The sequence below is a fragment of the Mustela erminea genome, chromosome 3 (genome assembly GCF_009829155.1).
Source record: "Mustela erminea isolate mMusErm1 chromosome 3, mMusErm1.Pri, whole genome shotgun sequence".
Taxonomy (NCBI): domain Eukaryota; kingdom Metazoa; phylum Chordata; class Mammalia; order Carnivora; family Mustelidae; genus Mustela; species Mustela erminea.
This window is the reverse complement of record NC_045616.1, coordinates 26,355,301-26,371,376: the sequence shown is the minus strand read 5'-3', so window position 1 is coordinate 26,371,376 and position 16,076 is coordinate 26,355,301. Positions and strand designations below refer to the sequence as shown.

The window sequence follows — 16,076 nt, the reverse complement described above, 5'->3', positions numbered from 1 at the left end:
ATAGTATCTCTATTTTTTCCTTTACTAATATCTGTATTAATAACTTAGTCATGACTACCTTAGTCCCATGAAAACATCTGCGTGCCTGTTTATTTATATATGTTTGTGCACAGAGAGAGATTCCTGGAATAATAATCACTTAGGTCAAACAAAAAGGAGCTTGGAACAATTTTTATGCCAACGTTTGTACTTTACTAGTGGCTTTAATTTTTTTATAATAAACATGTGTCATTTTTATAAGAATAATAAAATAAGAAGAAGAATATCAACTCCAGGGTCAAAACTTCAGTTGGAATTAGGTAATCCAATTAGTCCTAAATGGAAAAATCAAGTGGAGTCCAATGTACTTTCTGAACATTCCTTAAATAACTGATAAAAGATGGTATAATCAAGCCTGTGTATATAATCCAATCTAGTGTTGTTGTCATCAATTAGTAACTGGACCTAGAATTAATGTTATAAATGAGTAGTTTTGCATGCATAAAATAAAACTGTAATGCAAAATGAAAATATTTACAGTATCTTAAATTACATTATTCCAATAGTACCATTTTATTTTGTCAGCCGTTCATAGTTGGACATACATCAGTCACATGTTTATATGACATAACTTAATTGAAGCCCAAGAATTTTACTCCATTACTTTAAAAAGTGATAAAAAGGCTTGGAAAAAAAAAATCTGAAGACAGAATTTAGCATGAGTTTGTTTCCACCTAAGATAATCTAAATACAGCACTTCCAGATATTTTCATTTTTTTCAGCCTCGGTTGTCTGACCTGGTAGCATTAGCCAAAGTATGATTTCAGAAATAGCTAAGTGGGACCATAAGGTATTAGCCATCTTATGCTGAAAAGTGGCAGCCAAAGAGATAATCTGGGGGGATGGATGGATTGAACCATCCCCTGGGTCCTCTGTTGTCCAATTGTGGCTGGACTGACAAAGCAACATAGAATTTTCAGCCTCCCAAGTCCCCCCTCTCTTCTCTGCACTTGACACTGTTTTGTGCAGACTTGGCGTGTCTGATGTGGTATCCAGAATTTCTGTGGTTTTCCGTGGCTACAGAAGAAAGGCCAACATTTCATGTTGATTTCACTCATGCCAACCTTAGACCTATGAAACAGGTCTACTAGCCACACCAAACTCAACACCAGACCTGAAGCTAGAGCCAACAGTCTTCAACTTTTCCTACCTTCATGACTTTACTCATCTGCTTCTTCCAGCAATAAATGTTTAAATGGAGGATAGCATCTTCCTGTGCTGGAGGTTATGTGGCATGCCAATCCTTAGCTTTCTTTAGTAATGGAGACTAGCATATCAACTACTTGTTCAATTAGAAGGAAAAATTGGTTAAGTGCCATGATAGACAGAGCCCTACAGGAACCTGCCATAGGAAGGAAGGAAGGAAGGAAGGAAGGAAGGAAGGAAGGAAGGAAGGGTTTTGGCCAGAAGCTAGTAAAGTGGGCTGTTGAATAGGTAGAACTGTTCAACAACTGTTTAATATTACTGTAGTCAGTTAATATGAGCACGTTAAAGTCGGTCATGAAGACTGATTAGAGAAAGTATGAAAGCAAGGACCAGTCTATTCAAAATAGGCACACTGAAAGCTTGGCACCTCTTCCAAGCATCCTGCCACCTTTCCACTTTGGTCCTGACCCCAGACTCCACCTGCCTGCCACAAGAAGCTAGCCACGCCTCAGGCGCTGGGGCATGATTGGACAGAAGAGACCTGCAGCCAGTACTTTCTCTGCCAACTGAGTGGCATCAGCCACAACTAAGACACAGTGCTATTTGGGATGTCAGACAGAGGGAGGGCAATGAGGAAAGTAATGAAAAGTGTCTTGATTGTACTGAGACCTGAGTGTAAGGATGAGGCCCTCATCCTTTTGAGACAGAATCAGATGAAGGCATGGCTCACGTTGGGGCATTTGAGACTTGTCACAGATTAAACCGTCTTAATGTCTTTCTTGTTGAGAAAACGCAGAAAGGTTTTGCCTTCCCTGAAGTAGAAAGCATTCTTAAGTGATAATAAAAGCAGTAAGGCACATGTTGTGATGAGCACTGGGTGTTATATGCAGCTAATGAATCGTTGAGCACTACATCAAAAACTAATGATATATTAGTATAGTATTATTATACTAATATTAGTATTAGTATAAGCTGGCTAACTGAACATAATAAAAAAATTTTTTAAGAAAAAAAATAAGGCAACTGAAAACACCTGTAAATAGATAAAGTATCACACTGCCATGGCATGGACTTAGCAATAAGTACCACTGCTGTTTGTACCACTGTGGATAGCCCTCAGAGCCATGAGGCTGATATCTCATGAGCCATGAGACATGAAAGAGCCCATTGCTGCCGGATTCCAGGGAGAGAAAATCCGCACGAAGCTGTGGTGCTTAAAAATCAAATCAGGGGTCTCCAGGAGGTAGAAGCAAGAATGAAGGGTATAAGGAATCTTCGGGGTGATGAAAATGTTCTGTGTCTTGATTACGGTGGTGATGTAACAGGTATATAAAACTGTCAAAACCCATTGAGTTGCGTGAGTTTCATGAACGTAGTTTATTGTTTGTCTATCATTCCTCAGTAAAGCTGGTTAAAAACCACTCATGCAGACCTCGTTTGGGGGAGCACTTTGCTTTGTGGTGACCACGGATTGCAGTCAATTTCAAGTCAGCAGTACACCCCATCAGAGGAAATCACAGAATCAAATGATGTATTTTAGAGCGACGTTTGCCAGGCACTAGAGACTATTGTTAAGATGTCTAGGTTTGCACGCTTTAAATTTGTCTCCCAAGAAATTCTTGAAAAGAGAAAAAGAAATATCACGGAAGAAAATGAAAAAAGAAAAAGAACTAGAGAGAATTAGAAAACATTTTATTGAGTACCCCCCCACCCTGAACATCAACATTTTTAAGAGGGCAATGCACTGGGGAGCAGCAACCCCGTTCACATATAATTTCATTCAGGAAAGTCCAATTCTAGACTGTCAGGCCCTTGCTCTGGGGCAGGGATGAGTAGTTTGAAAGTAGGGCTATTCCCCCGCGCCCATATGCGTGGCATCTGGTCTGTTGAGAACATCACTCATGCCAGTTTCTATCTTCTAGTAAAAGGAACTTCGAAGTCCTTTAGTATATGAGTGTGTGTGTGTGAGAGAGAGAGAGAAAGAGAGAGTCAGAGAGAGAGAGAGTGCACAAAGGACACAGGTCAGTTCAGTCACTTTCCGCAGGTGATGTCAGGGATATCCAAAGGCGTTCTTTGCTTCACACTATCCATGCCTTTGCATTTCCTTTGGCTATGTCCTTGACCTCCTTGCAGCCTACAGTTATCATCTCTCGGTTCATTCCCCTCAAGAGGAAAGAGAGAGAGACAGTCCTGAGAGCTTTGGTTCTAGAAGGCCACTAGAGAACAGAGGAAGCCTCCCACGTTCGTGCACTGGGAAGCAGACGTTTGCTGGATTTCTTTGCCGTCATGAAAGCTGTTGGCCTGTTCCTTTTGAGGAGGTCATTTAAGTGGGGCTGTGCCGAAGCAACCACATCAAAATGGAAAAGATGTCATTTTATGGCCAAAAATGTATGTAAATGAAATGCCTGCCTTTTTCCTCTAAGGAACATGCTTCATGCGTTACTTGGAAATGAAACTAAAAATGCAGTAAGTTTAATTGCCCTTTTTTATTTTTTAAAGATTTTATTTACTTGAGAAAGGAAGAGACAGAGGGAGAGTACAAAAGAAGAGTAAGAGTGAGAGGCAGACTCCCCATTGAGCAGAGAGCCCAACGTGGGGCTTGATCCCAGGACCCTGAGGATCATGACCTGAGCTGAAGGCAGACTCTTAACCAAGGTTAAGAGTGCCCTGGGTGTCCCTATTGTCCTTTTTTTAAGGTTGCATCATAACATCCCTGCATCAAAACAGCCATATGTCCTGTGTCCATTTGGGGACGTTCATTAACCTGAGAGTCAAAGAGGAATCAAGGAACCCAGAGGTGAGAACATCCTGAAAAAAGAAACAATCTCCATCGGTCTAAACCATGACTTTGATAAGTACATTAGAGAAAGGTGCCCCGCCTTAACATGTTTTCAAACCATCTGGTTGTGATCATTAATCTGTAATGGTAGAAATTACAAGATGCAAAATTAAAAAGTAATGACCATGGGAGGGATAAGCATGGCAATCTTGCCTGTCTCAAGACTTGGCCGTAGACCATTAGTCTATATGTTGACGTGTACTTTGTTTCTGGGAGTGGGACTGGAAATGAGCACAGTATGGCTAGTCTGTCAATATCTGGGTTTCATCAGCTTTTTTTCAACTTTACAAAAGCCAGGAGAGCACTGAGGTTCTAAATATTGATACCGAAGTCGCACTGTGAACAGAAAGCACCCAGAGACACCTCCTAAAAGCACAGGCTTTTGGAAGATTGAGACCTACCCTATGTGGAAATGCATCTGGAGGAATGGGCTGTCTGTCTGGAGGTGATTCGAGGTAGCCCAGATACTGTTGCTCAGGAAGAATCTTCTGGTTACAGGCCAGGTGCCAGACACCATGCTGGTCCCAATAGTTGGGATAACCATACTTCATTCCCTACCTTTTCTTGGGAAATATATTTTCACTTTCTCCTGAGCTCTTTCTCCGGGACAGTAGGTCAGGTGGACAGGTCCCTCTGTGGCATGCCCGAGACCCACTCCGTGTGAAGTTAGTCAAAAGCAGAGTCTGGGTGACAAAGGAGCCCACTGAGTGGAGGAAGCATTTTTTTTTTTTTTAAAGATTTTATTTATTTATTTGTCAGAGAGAGAGCGAGCGAGAGCGAGCACAGGCAGACAGAGTGGAAGGCAGAGTCAGAGGGAGAAGCAGGCTCCCTGCGGAGCAAGGAGCCCGATGTGGGACTCGATCCCAGGACGCTGGGATCATGACCTGAGCCGAAGGCAGCTGCTTAACCAACTGAGCCACCCAGGCGTCCCGAGGAAGCATTTTTTAACCTTTTCACCCACTAGTATGTTTAAACTCAGACTCTAAGTTCTAAAAACTACTCTCCAGATTGTGGAATCTCTCTAGGGTCCTGTACTTTCTGTAGCCCTGTAAAATTCTTAGGTTTGGCTCCTGGATGTTTGACTCACAAGAACAGCCTCCTTGTTTTGGGGACTCCCACAGGTGATCCAAATGACAGCTGGTGGCTGTGGTAAGTTACCCTGTGTTCAGGCATGGAATGCCAGCGGTTCCTGCTCTCAACTGTCATGCAACTACGTGCATCCCTTCATGGGTCCTTCACGACTCAGGCTGTCCCCTTTGCAGCATCTTAGCCAGGCTACCCCCCAGAACTCCCTTCCCTCTGCTTCATACTCTGGATCTCCGACTGTAACCCAATGGACCAATGACCATCTCAGTCAACAGACAGTCTTGTTGTACTTGACCAGCATGAGGTTCTTAAAAGTGTTAAATATGATATCTTTGAGGAGGACTTACTCTCCAAAATACCACAGGCTCCACCACTCCCTATTGCCTTCCAGGCAGCCTACCCAAATCCTGAAAGCACTTGAGGAGGGGAAGGCCCTGAGTAACTATCTCCCTATACCTCTCTCCAATCAAAGGTATTTGGCTTCTATCTCATTTCTAAGAGATGACCCGAACTTGTGGTTAATGGGCATTCATGTGCCAATAGCTAAAGAGGGTTTGTTATTCATCTATAAAATCTTTGCGTTTTAGCTGGGAATCAAAGGACTGAATCTCAGGCTGTGGAATTCAAAACCCTCCAGGTCACAGGGGAGGTGTTTTTGTTTTTGTTTTTGTTTGTTTATTTGTTTTTAAAGCATGTGCAGTGAAAATTAACAGATGGTCACAACAAGAATTCCCTGTTTTCTTTGAATTTAGCCCTGAGGCAATTCCAACAGAACTCAACTGGAGTCTTGACACCCATCCCGAGGTCTGAAGAAGTTTTTACTTTAAAGGCTGAGGATGGTTTCCAAGACCACATAGTAACCATGTGCCCGGGAACTGGGCATGACCCACAAGTTGTCTGCTTGCCGGAGGATGTTTTGCTTCCCCACTCCTGATCACTGGCTGTCAAAAGCAGGGCGCGTCCTGCCCGAGGCTGAGGGACTCTGAGGCTCTCTGGATGGGTGTCATGCCATTGACCGTGTTCCTCTTTCTGCACAACAAAATTAAACATAGAGGAGTTGGGTCTTCATGGATGTTTTAGATTTTCCACACTCCTGATTCCTTCCACCAGGGCCAAATAATTGAAATGTCTGTGGTTAAGTGCACAAAGCGTATCAGAAAAGGCAGAAAGTTCGGATGGAGAAATAAGAGGGCAAGTTTTTCTCCTCCATCTGTGTGGAGAAAAGGACAAAAGCTCTTGTAGAAATCCTTAGGAACATTGCAATATTCAGAATATCTGACCAAGTAGCTGCTAATCATGCTCCAGCACTTTCTAAGTTCCAGGACTTGTACTAAGCACTTAACATGCTTTAATTCCAATAGTTCTCATTCTAATCCCCTGGGCAGGACTCAGAGCCCTGTTTTACAAATCAGGAAACTGAGGCACAGAGTAGTTAATAAGTAGTGAAGCTTGTTTTCCCTCAGAGAGTAGCTCTTCTGCCCCTGCCACTGCGAAGGGGCAGGAAGGAGATGACAAGGGACGATTTGTCAGACACCATCCTGGATCCTGTGTGCGAGAGCTTTCATTTCAGCCTCTCACAGTGGGGGAATAGAAGCTGGAGAAATTAAGTAATTGGTTCAAAGTTCTGTGAGTTCATTGTTCATCTATTAGCAGATTCCAGGTCTGTCTGATTCCAGCTGCTTCTAGAAACATGGTAGAGGTAAGGTCATCAAAGGTTAGCAGAGCATCATGCTCAGTCTTATTTGTCTGCAGAATCAGCCACTGGGTAGGATTTGAGAGAAACCAGCACAATTCCCCCATCTGTTCTCTGGACTACCTTGAATGTTCTTTCCTTTGGGTTGAACACCGCCCTCCTTCCAGATCCTCTTTCAAAAATGCGGATAATCCTATGAAAGACTTTCCTGTGAAGGATTTTCTCGGATTCTCCCAAGCTCCTTCCAACAATATCTCGAGGTGAGGGTTGGTAGAGACAGGGAGTGTACACAAGGCGCTAACAAGTAGAATGAGATCAGAATATGAGACCGGCTCATCAGAGACTCCATTCCCAAAGTCAGAATTTTGCCTGCGGCCATTTAAAGCATAATTCCAACAAACCTGATGGAGACTGAATGTGTATAATTAAGTTTCCATTCCCTCGGGCACTCCATACACATGCAAAGTATAAATAGCATTTTAATGTATAGGAGAAACAGTATAGCTCCGTCTGAAACCACAACAATTGCAATTTGATTGTCTAGAAACCACTGGTATTTCACATTTCCTTCTGGTGTTTTCAAACAATTCTACCCAAATGTCACATCTGGAAGGATCGTTGTTTGAAACAGAATTGTTTTTGGAAATCACTGGATGCCACGTTAAGGAATTTTCCGACCCAGCCTGTGTATTGGCCCACTATTAGAGTCTGTTACTTATGATCTGGAGTTTTGTTTTGCTCCTTTGAAAGATAAGACTTCGCCAATCATTTGGAAGGGCTGCTAATATTCAAGTATCTGCATGTACCGATTTTTTTTAAAAAACAAGCTACTAGTATTCGGAATATAGGCTTAGCATTTTAGTTATTTAAGTGCTCATCCTGAGATACAAGGCTGAAAAATATAAGTCAAAGAACAAATTCCAAGTTGGTCTCTGCTTCTAAAAGGAATACAGATTCTTGGCTGAAGTTATTTCTTCTCCTCCTCTTCCTCCTTCTTTTTCTTCTCACATTTGAGATAAACTGTTTTTGCTCCTGATGTTCTAGAAGGGTGTTGGTTAGAAGGTGAGGTGTACGATCAAGTAAGTCTCTTGCCAAATTATTATCAAGACTGACTTTCCTTGAAGTAAACGGCTGGAAGATGTCCCTGGTGTTTGGTTCTGGTGCTTCTCTGTTTTGCAAAAGACCTGACCTGTGGCCCTCAAAGACTTTCAGGTCACAGGTAAAATGAACCATCAAGGGAGCAACAGGAGTAAGGGAGGAAAAACTCACAAACAGAGAAAGCCATTCAGTTTTCCCCAGGTTTTACAGTTAGAGAGAAAAAAAGCAAATCATAGATACTATCCGACTTGGAACTTGGAAGCTGGGTTATTTCCAATGCTTGATTTGTCTCCATCTTATATAATAACAGGCTCTGCAGCTCAGAGAGAAGGCCAAAGAGGAATATTATAATATTGATATATTGAAATACTGGAAACTTCTTGAGTTCCTGGGAATATTAGGCCCTGCTTCAATTTCTAGGACATCTCTTAGTAACTCAACCTCATCGCGGTAAATATTTGAAAGGGAAGTAGATGTAAGAAGGAGGTGAATTATACCATATAAAGAGAAAGCAAGAGACAGAGTCCTAAGTCAGAGGCTGAACTTTTGTCTAACGATTTAGCAGTGAGATTCTGCTCATAGGAGAATCACCTCTGTTTCAGGAAGAACTTTTTCAAGGTTGTATTGCCTTTGGTGAAGTTCTAAGAATCTTGGGAGAGATGTTGGTTGTTGATCCTGGAATTTGGATTTCTAAGAACTATGCATATCCATTCAGTCATTACACAACAATTTACTAAGTATCGACAATCAGAAAATACAGATGTCTGCTTGGGGCTGGAAGTAGGGAGACGGAAATGACTGGGAAAAGCAAGCACATAAAGACGTATGAAATTATTTAAGCTGGATTAATTGTTTTGAGACTGGGGCGTGTTGTAGATTTGTCCATTTTAGGACTGACTAATATTAGAATTTATTCTATATGATACCCTCTTCTCACAGAGGTGACAGTCAGTATATTTGTTATACAAATATAGGAGCAGAAAGCCACATATTGGAACACCAGTGGCAATAACTACCTAATATTTCTTGTCTTTGGGCTCTGGATGAGGTAACCCTGTTAGGGTCTCTGCTACCATATGTACAATTATAATTTGAAGCTGATTTTAAAAAATAATTATGTTAAACTGTCATTGGTACAGACGAGCATTACTCTTCATATTTTCATATTAGGAAGTGATACCTCAATCTCACGGATGATGCTGTTACTCCCCCACCCTCAGTACACACAGAGTCCACACATGATATACAAGCACAGATTCCTTTGGGCTGGCTTCTAGAATCAAGAATGCAGAAGAGAACTGGTCTGGTTACCTTACAGTTGTGGTTGGTACACCTGAGAGTCATGGGATCCAAGAATGGCTTCCCTGGTATGCGGGCATGGTTGGCACCAAGGAAAGATGAAGAAATGGCACATGGAGTTGGACATTAGTGGTCCAGCTCTCAGCATCATCAGGGGCAGTTTGTGAGGTCGATGCTGGTCTTCATGACATCAACACGGCTGAGGTGGTGAATTAAGGCCACTTAAGAGGATTATAAGGCTAAGAATCCCCTGAAGGATCCCACTGAATGTTTCATCTACCATCTCTGAAGACTTCCAAGACATTCTTGTGTTTGGGAATCATAGAGGTAAATGGTTCCAGGAGCCTAGCCTTAGTCTTGGTTTCAGGAACTCAGTCTAACTGAAGGCATGAAGAGACAAATGACTAAGCAGACTCTTAAAATCAAACTTTTTCTCCCTCTGCCTCTTTTTCTCATCTGATGGGCTTGATAGGCTTGACTGGTATTTCATTGAGAAAACATGAGATAGAAGTGAACAGATCCAAGTTACCTCATCTTCCCACCAGCAGCCTACAAACTTGCCTTATCTGCACTCCAACCTCCTCTGGACATGAGTAAGTGTTGTCTCCTGTCAAACCCTACCCTCCCGGTGTGCTAGGATCTCACCCAATACTGCGTGTTTCTTCCCCAGGGTTCACACTTGCCCCTATGACCTCTCCTGCATCTTCAACCCCCTCTCTCCACTGAATCAGGATCCTAAACATTCATATATGTTCTAGAGTTTCCCATCTCCTATAGAAACCTCTCTTAATGTGCCATCTCTATTTCTAGCCTACCCATTGGTCTTCCAAGGCCAACGTTTCAAAACGCACCCTCCCGTGACTGGCTCAAGGTAGTTTCACTGTAAGCAACTTTCGCAAGCATTTTTGCTGCATACCTAATGGGCGGTAAGGCAATTTTGACATGAAGGATAAAATAATGAAAAATAAAAGAGGGACAGTAAAAAGGACATAATGAAACATAAAAAGAAATAAAAGTATTCATTTCTTCCTTCAGAGAGGTATTAGTTTTCCTAATACAAGGATGCATATTTGAAACTGAGCTTTGAGTTCCATCGTGAAAGCCTTCTACACTGTTCATTCTTGGCATATTGTCACGTCTGTCAATAGATGTTCCAAAGTTCTATGGGAAATGTGAAATACTCATGCTGTAACGCATGTGTTGCTGGGCTTGGTTTTCATTGTCACTGACGTATTATCATTTTCTTGTATGGTTGAGTACAGTATACAATCTGGCTTCCCACTCTCTTTTTTCACACTTCGAGTAAGTTTTATCACTCTATTTTCTATCAAGTCTGCATATGGTGGTGTTATTCACTATTTTAAGATCACGACGTCTGTTTGTCCCTGGATGGAGCTTTATGAGGGCTAGGTAAGATTTATATCATGTAAAAACTGAAACTTTGTCAGTGAAGAAATGAAACCAAACTGTCAACCACTTATTTTGTCTTTTATGGCCAAATTGCTGTTTAGCGCATGCGTTACAAGGTGAAAATATCCGCAGCAAAGTACTTGGGACAAAGATGTCTGTGGCAAAGATGCTCACAGCAACAATACCCCAAGGACACGATCTTTATCATTCACACACTCTGGAACCCCCAGCACTACACGAAATGTGTCCTTTCCAAGGTTATGAGACTCAATCCACATTGCCAAGTTGAACAGGTATTTTTTTGGCCCTCATCCTACGCCACCTCTCAGCATCCCACACTGCTTTCCACACCCTTGTTTGTGACATTTTCTGCAGTGTCTCCAGGCTCTCACTCTCCAGCTCCTTCTCCTCTAACCACTACATCATTTAATGCCTCAGGGCTCAGCCTGGCGTCTTCCTTTTCCAAACCACAACTCCTTCTGATGACTTTAAATATATATTAATAATGCACAAATATATATCCCAGTCCAATTTTTTTTTTTTTGAGGTCCAGACTTCTATATTCAACCTGACTTACCCACTTAGATTTCTCACAAGGACTTTGAGTTTGCTGCATCCAGAAAGGAGCTATTGGTCTTAACCTTCAAGATCCTCCCCTGACTCCAGACTTATCTTAGAAAATGGCACCAGAGCATTTACTCAAACCAGAAGTCTGGGAGCCACATTTGACCCCTCCTCAACACTTCCAACATCCCAACTGCCATCAAATTATGTCTATTACACCTTATCTCCATCTTGGCTATCAACGCGCTTGGCCAAGCTTTCATCTTCTCTCAGCTGGACCCCCTCAAGAGCCACACAACGGATGACCTCTGTTCGCTGGGCAGCTTCAGGGACTTACTGCTTCTACAGCCTCGTCTTGTATGCCTCATCGAGCTCTGCCCGCATGAGCTTCGGCCAGAATGTCTCTTCCTCTCCCTATTCCCTTCTCCCCACATCTTTACTCCTGGCTACTTCTTTCTTACCTGTCATGGTGCAGCTGACGTATCACTTCCTCCCAGAGGATTTCTCTAACCAAGATTCTGTATGTCAACCTCCCACCATTAGACACTGTCATATCACAATTTGGAATTCTATATTTAGTTCCTATTATTTCCTCCGTAAGAATAAAAATTCCATGAGATCAACAACTGTGTCTTTTTTAGGACTCTCTATTGAGGACTCAGCCCAATGCCTAACAACAAATATTTGCTGAATAAACACACTTCTATCCTCTGTTGGACTTAACACTTACACCCTTTTTGTATCTCACACATACTGTGTCTCTTAGACTTGAAAAGATAGGGTCTTTGGAATCAGATCTGGTTCTGACACCCACTAGCAAACCCACTGGGTGACTCTGGACAGGTTGTTTCACCTCCGTCTCCCCAGGTGGAAAGTGGAAAAACTGTAGCTGTGTTATGGTAAAATTCAAAGGAAACCATGCATACATAGGGCTGATCATAAAGGTACTCAATAAAAAGTCAGTTTCCTTTCTTCTGTGCTTTTGCCTAAACTCCAAATGTTTCTAAGCCAGTAGATGCAAATGTGCATCTATAATAAGGACACCTTCTCTAATATATTTGGAGGTAACAGGAGAACAATAGTATTTTTGACAGCACAGAGACCTTACTTTAAAACACCAGATGGCAGCACCAGATGCTAGAGATGTGTCTAATGGGCTCTTAGTTCAAACCTAAACATCTAGGATGACAAAGGTAGCTTAAAACTAGATTCAGAGAGAATCATTTACGGAAAGAGATGATTTCCCTAAAGAACGCTTATTTCATAATATAGTATGGGATTTTTAGGAATAATGTTTCACAGGTCACAAGCAGAATTCTAAGAAAATAACCCCAAGCATTATCTAACCAATAAAAGATAATGAGACTAAGGCCTCATTTTGGTTTGTAGTGATATTTAGTTAACTACTGATCTGTGTTCCAATTAACCAGAAAGGGCCTGAAATCAAAGATTGAAAGATGATCGGGTTTTAGAAAAGGGCAACATTTACCCCCCAATATTAAAATGTTAGCACTAAAATTTATTCATTCATATTAAAATCAAGAGCAATAATGACCTCTATTACTGTACCCGTCAGCTTCACTTAGGAAATTGCTTACTAAAATAGACGGTAGGCTTACTAAAGAGACAAAATTTAATAGACGAACTAAATGCAATATTAACATTTAAAAGGATAATCTATGGGTTTCCATATTAGGCATTGAAACTTCATCTGGATGTACCATCACTTTTAAAATCTTGCTAAAGTGGAGATCGCTTATGCAGCCTTTCCATTTGTTTTTGGAGGAAAGAAAGAAAGGGTGATTCAGCTCATGAAACCATATAATGCAGGTGCAGCAACCCCAGAGCCGCCACACCTTCGAAATAAAGATCTTCACTCAGGGTTTTATCCCGCTTACATACTGCTTAGCATCTTTCAGAGCTCGTCTGTGAGATCAGAAAGGGTAAATGCAGCCTTGTGTTCTGGAGGAGACACAACAGGTTAACTCAAGCTCATGAGGTGGTTAGCGGGCAAAGCAGAGCTAGAGCAAAATGCCCGCGGAAGTCTCGGAGAAGAACTCGTCTCAGGCGGTATTTATTTGCGTTTGGGTTTGACTGAAGGGTAACAGCAGCGCCTGTGTCATAAAAGAACTGAGCCAGTCTATGTTGGAGGAACATTCTGAGCAGACGTGTAATTCACTCTGCCAGCGGAACAGTATTGTTGCCCGACCGGAGTGAATTGTTTTCCAAGCCCCGCAATCTCCCTCACCGGAATTCTCTACGAGACTGAACCCTCTAGGAGCACCAGGCAAGCTCTGATGCTGATCCGCCGTCAGATCAAGGATTCTAGAATCTGATTGACAAGAGAAGCAGCGCACATCGGAAGCGCAACAAGAACGGGCCTGTGCCAAAGCCAAAAGTCGGCTGTCACCGGCAGATGAAATATGGAGATCTAATCGTGCACAAGGCAGTGATCTTCAGGGGAAATGGATGATTTTCCATCATATTTCAATTTTGAATGATACAAAGAAATTGTACTTCTAAATTTTCAATGACACAAAGGAAGAAAAACAGCAATAGATCAAATCATAACTGAAAGAGAAAACCACACTGCCTGGGAGAGGTTTCTTGGTGAAAAGCACTGTGGAATGGCAAATACCTCTTCTAGGGAAGAAATCAAGTCCGTTGCTTCAAGAGATCTTATGCCTCTCTGAAGCCTATCAGTTTTCTCCATTTTAATTCATGCAAGCTTGCTTTAAGTCTGGCAACGAAAAGGACCCTATGTTGGATGACCTTCCTATGCCCTTCACGAAAGCCTGTGTGGTCCCCAAACGGGCCAGCACACGTCTCACAGCCGTGAGCGCCAACTTCCCGCTGCCCTGCGGCTCCTCAGGTCCAGGAGCAGGGTTGGTGGTGCTGTGACACAGCCATGTCCTCCAGATGCCTTTGTTCTGACGGACAGCCCCGCTTTGATCTAAACGCCCGAGTCACCGAGGGCCACCGCTGTGGCCCCTTCTTCTGACATCTCCCCCCCAGATGCCTGGCTGAGGCAGGAGGGGTCTTCCTGGGAAGCCGTGAGCCCGGGCCAGCCTCTTTCAGCAGTCACGACTGAGTGAGAACACGCTGTGCTCAGCCTCTTGGCACGAAGTATGTGTTACAACAAGGAGCACAGGAATCCTGACCACGCTCTTCCCTATCTCGAGATCTGTACTGAGAACATGTGAAGCAAATGCGTGCACTCAGGAAACAGGGGGGCGAGTCAGAGAGCTAATGGACTCGCCGATTCGTGGCCCTGAGACACGGATTCTTGTGTTCTCTGAATCCAGACCCCACACATTTTGGAAGAAAAGCAACAGCCAGGAGATGGGAAAAGCAGATCATGTTTATGAGACCAGCCTGCAGCTCATGCCACACGTTAGAGTGTGGGTTTTGATTTCGGTACAGAAAATAACCATTCTTTCTTCAGTGTTCATCGGAAAACTCGCCCAGCCTCTCTTAGTCTGACTCTTGGGCTTTATGGTCATAGTCCTGGAATCTTTTAAACCAGTAAGTTTCTAATCACTTCATTTTAAACACGAAAGTGAGACAAAGTACTAGAAGACTGCCAATGTAATGCAATACAAAAGTAAGGAAGAAAAGTTGCAGTAAAAAGTTAAAAAAAAACAAAAGGCTGCTTCCTGTCCTCCAACCCCCAGTCCTTCTGGTTTAATCTTTTTAGAAGAGCTTGGGTAACCTGTTTCCCCCAAACCATCCATTAAAAGAGGTGCCTGGGCACCTGGGTGGCTCAGTGGGTTAAGCCGCTGCCTTCTGCTCAGGTCATGATCTCAGGGTCCTGGGATCGAGTCCTGCATTGGGCTCTCTGCTCAGCAGGGAGCCTGCATCTCCCCCCCTCCGCCGCCTTTGCCTGCCTCTCTGTCTACTTGTGATCTCTCTCTGTCAAATAAATAAATGAAATCTTAAAAAAAAAAAAAGAAAGAAAGAAGGAAAGAAAGAAAGAAAGAGAGAAAGAAAGAAAGAAAGAAAGAAAGAGAGAGAGGTGCCTGGCTGGATCAGTCAGTAAAGAATGTAACTCTTGATATCGGGCTCATGAGTTTGACCCCACACTGGGGGTGGAGCCTACATTAAAAAAAAAAAAAAAAAAAAAAAAAGAGAGCATCCCTACAGGTGAGGTGTTCTAGGTAGCAAACCACAGAGAAAAGATTTTTACCTATTTCTCATGATTTGACATCCTGTAAGGTATGACACAAAATGGTGCAGTCACATCCACCCAGGCTTAATGGCAGGACAAAGCACAAGGACCATGGCTTATGGGGAGTCAACCTCATAAGCATTCTTGCCCAGTTATGGTTGATGGGGAACCTTCCGGTAAACAATACTTCACCGTACGGGTTAGGGACCCACGGCGTCATGCTTATTCCCAAGTCCCCAAGTGGGGAGCAGTGCCTGCTGGCCAGCCCAAACACAGGACACAGAACAGCAGCGGGAACTGAGCCCTTCCCAGAACCATGAACCCACACCTCATCAGTTCAGGGTGTGCCCTGGGGCTTACGTCCCGCATATCATAATCACGTTAAAAGAAAACATGCTATTGGAGGAGCATGTCTCTTTCTGTGAGGGCTCCAGTGCCTAATTGTTGCTAAAGTCATTTGGGGTTTTTGACACAGATTCTATTTTAGTAAGATAAACTCAGCATAACCCGGCGTTGCCAAGAACGAATTCCTAAGGTAGATGACTAAAATAAACCGGTAATAAATATTGGCTGTTGGAATGGGAATTATATCTCTGCAATGTAGACACAGCATTAATGACTCATTTTCAAATAACAGTCTCTCCCAAGGATTATTGGTATGAGGAATCAGGGAAGAAGGACGTCCATCTCTCTTTCTTTGAGGAGGCAGAGTGGAAGAGGACTACAAACCCACT

The 16,076-nt window shown here is 42.8% G+C and overlaps 1 protein-coding gene across 4 annotated transcripts in view; it reads right to left on the bottom strand.

Moving 5' to 3' along the window:
• Positions 1-16,076, bottom strand: part of LOC116586014 (zinc finger protein 474-like) — a 57,926-nt gene that overhangs the window by 14,369 nt on the left and 27,481 nt on the right. The window lies entirely within an intron of this gene.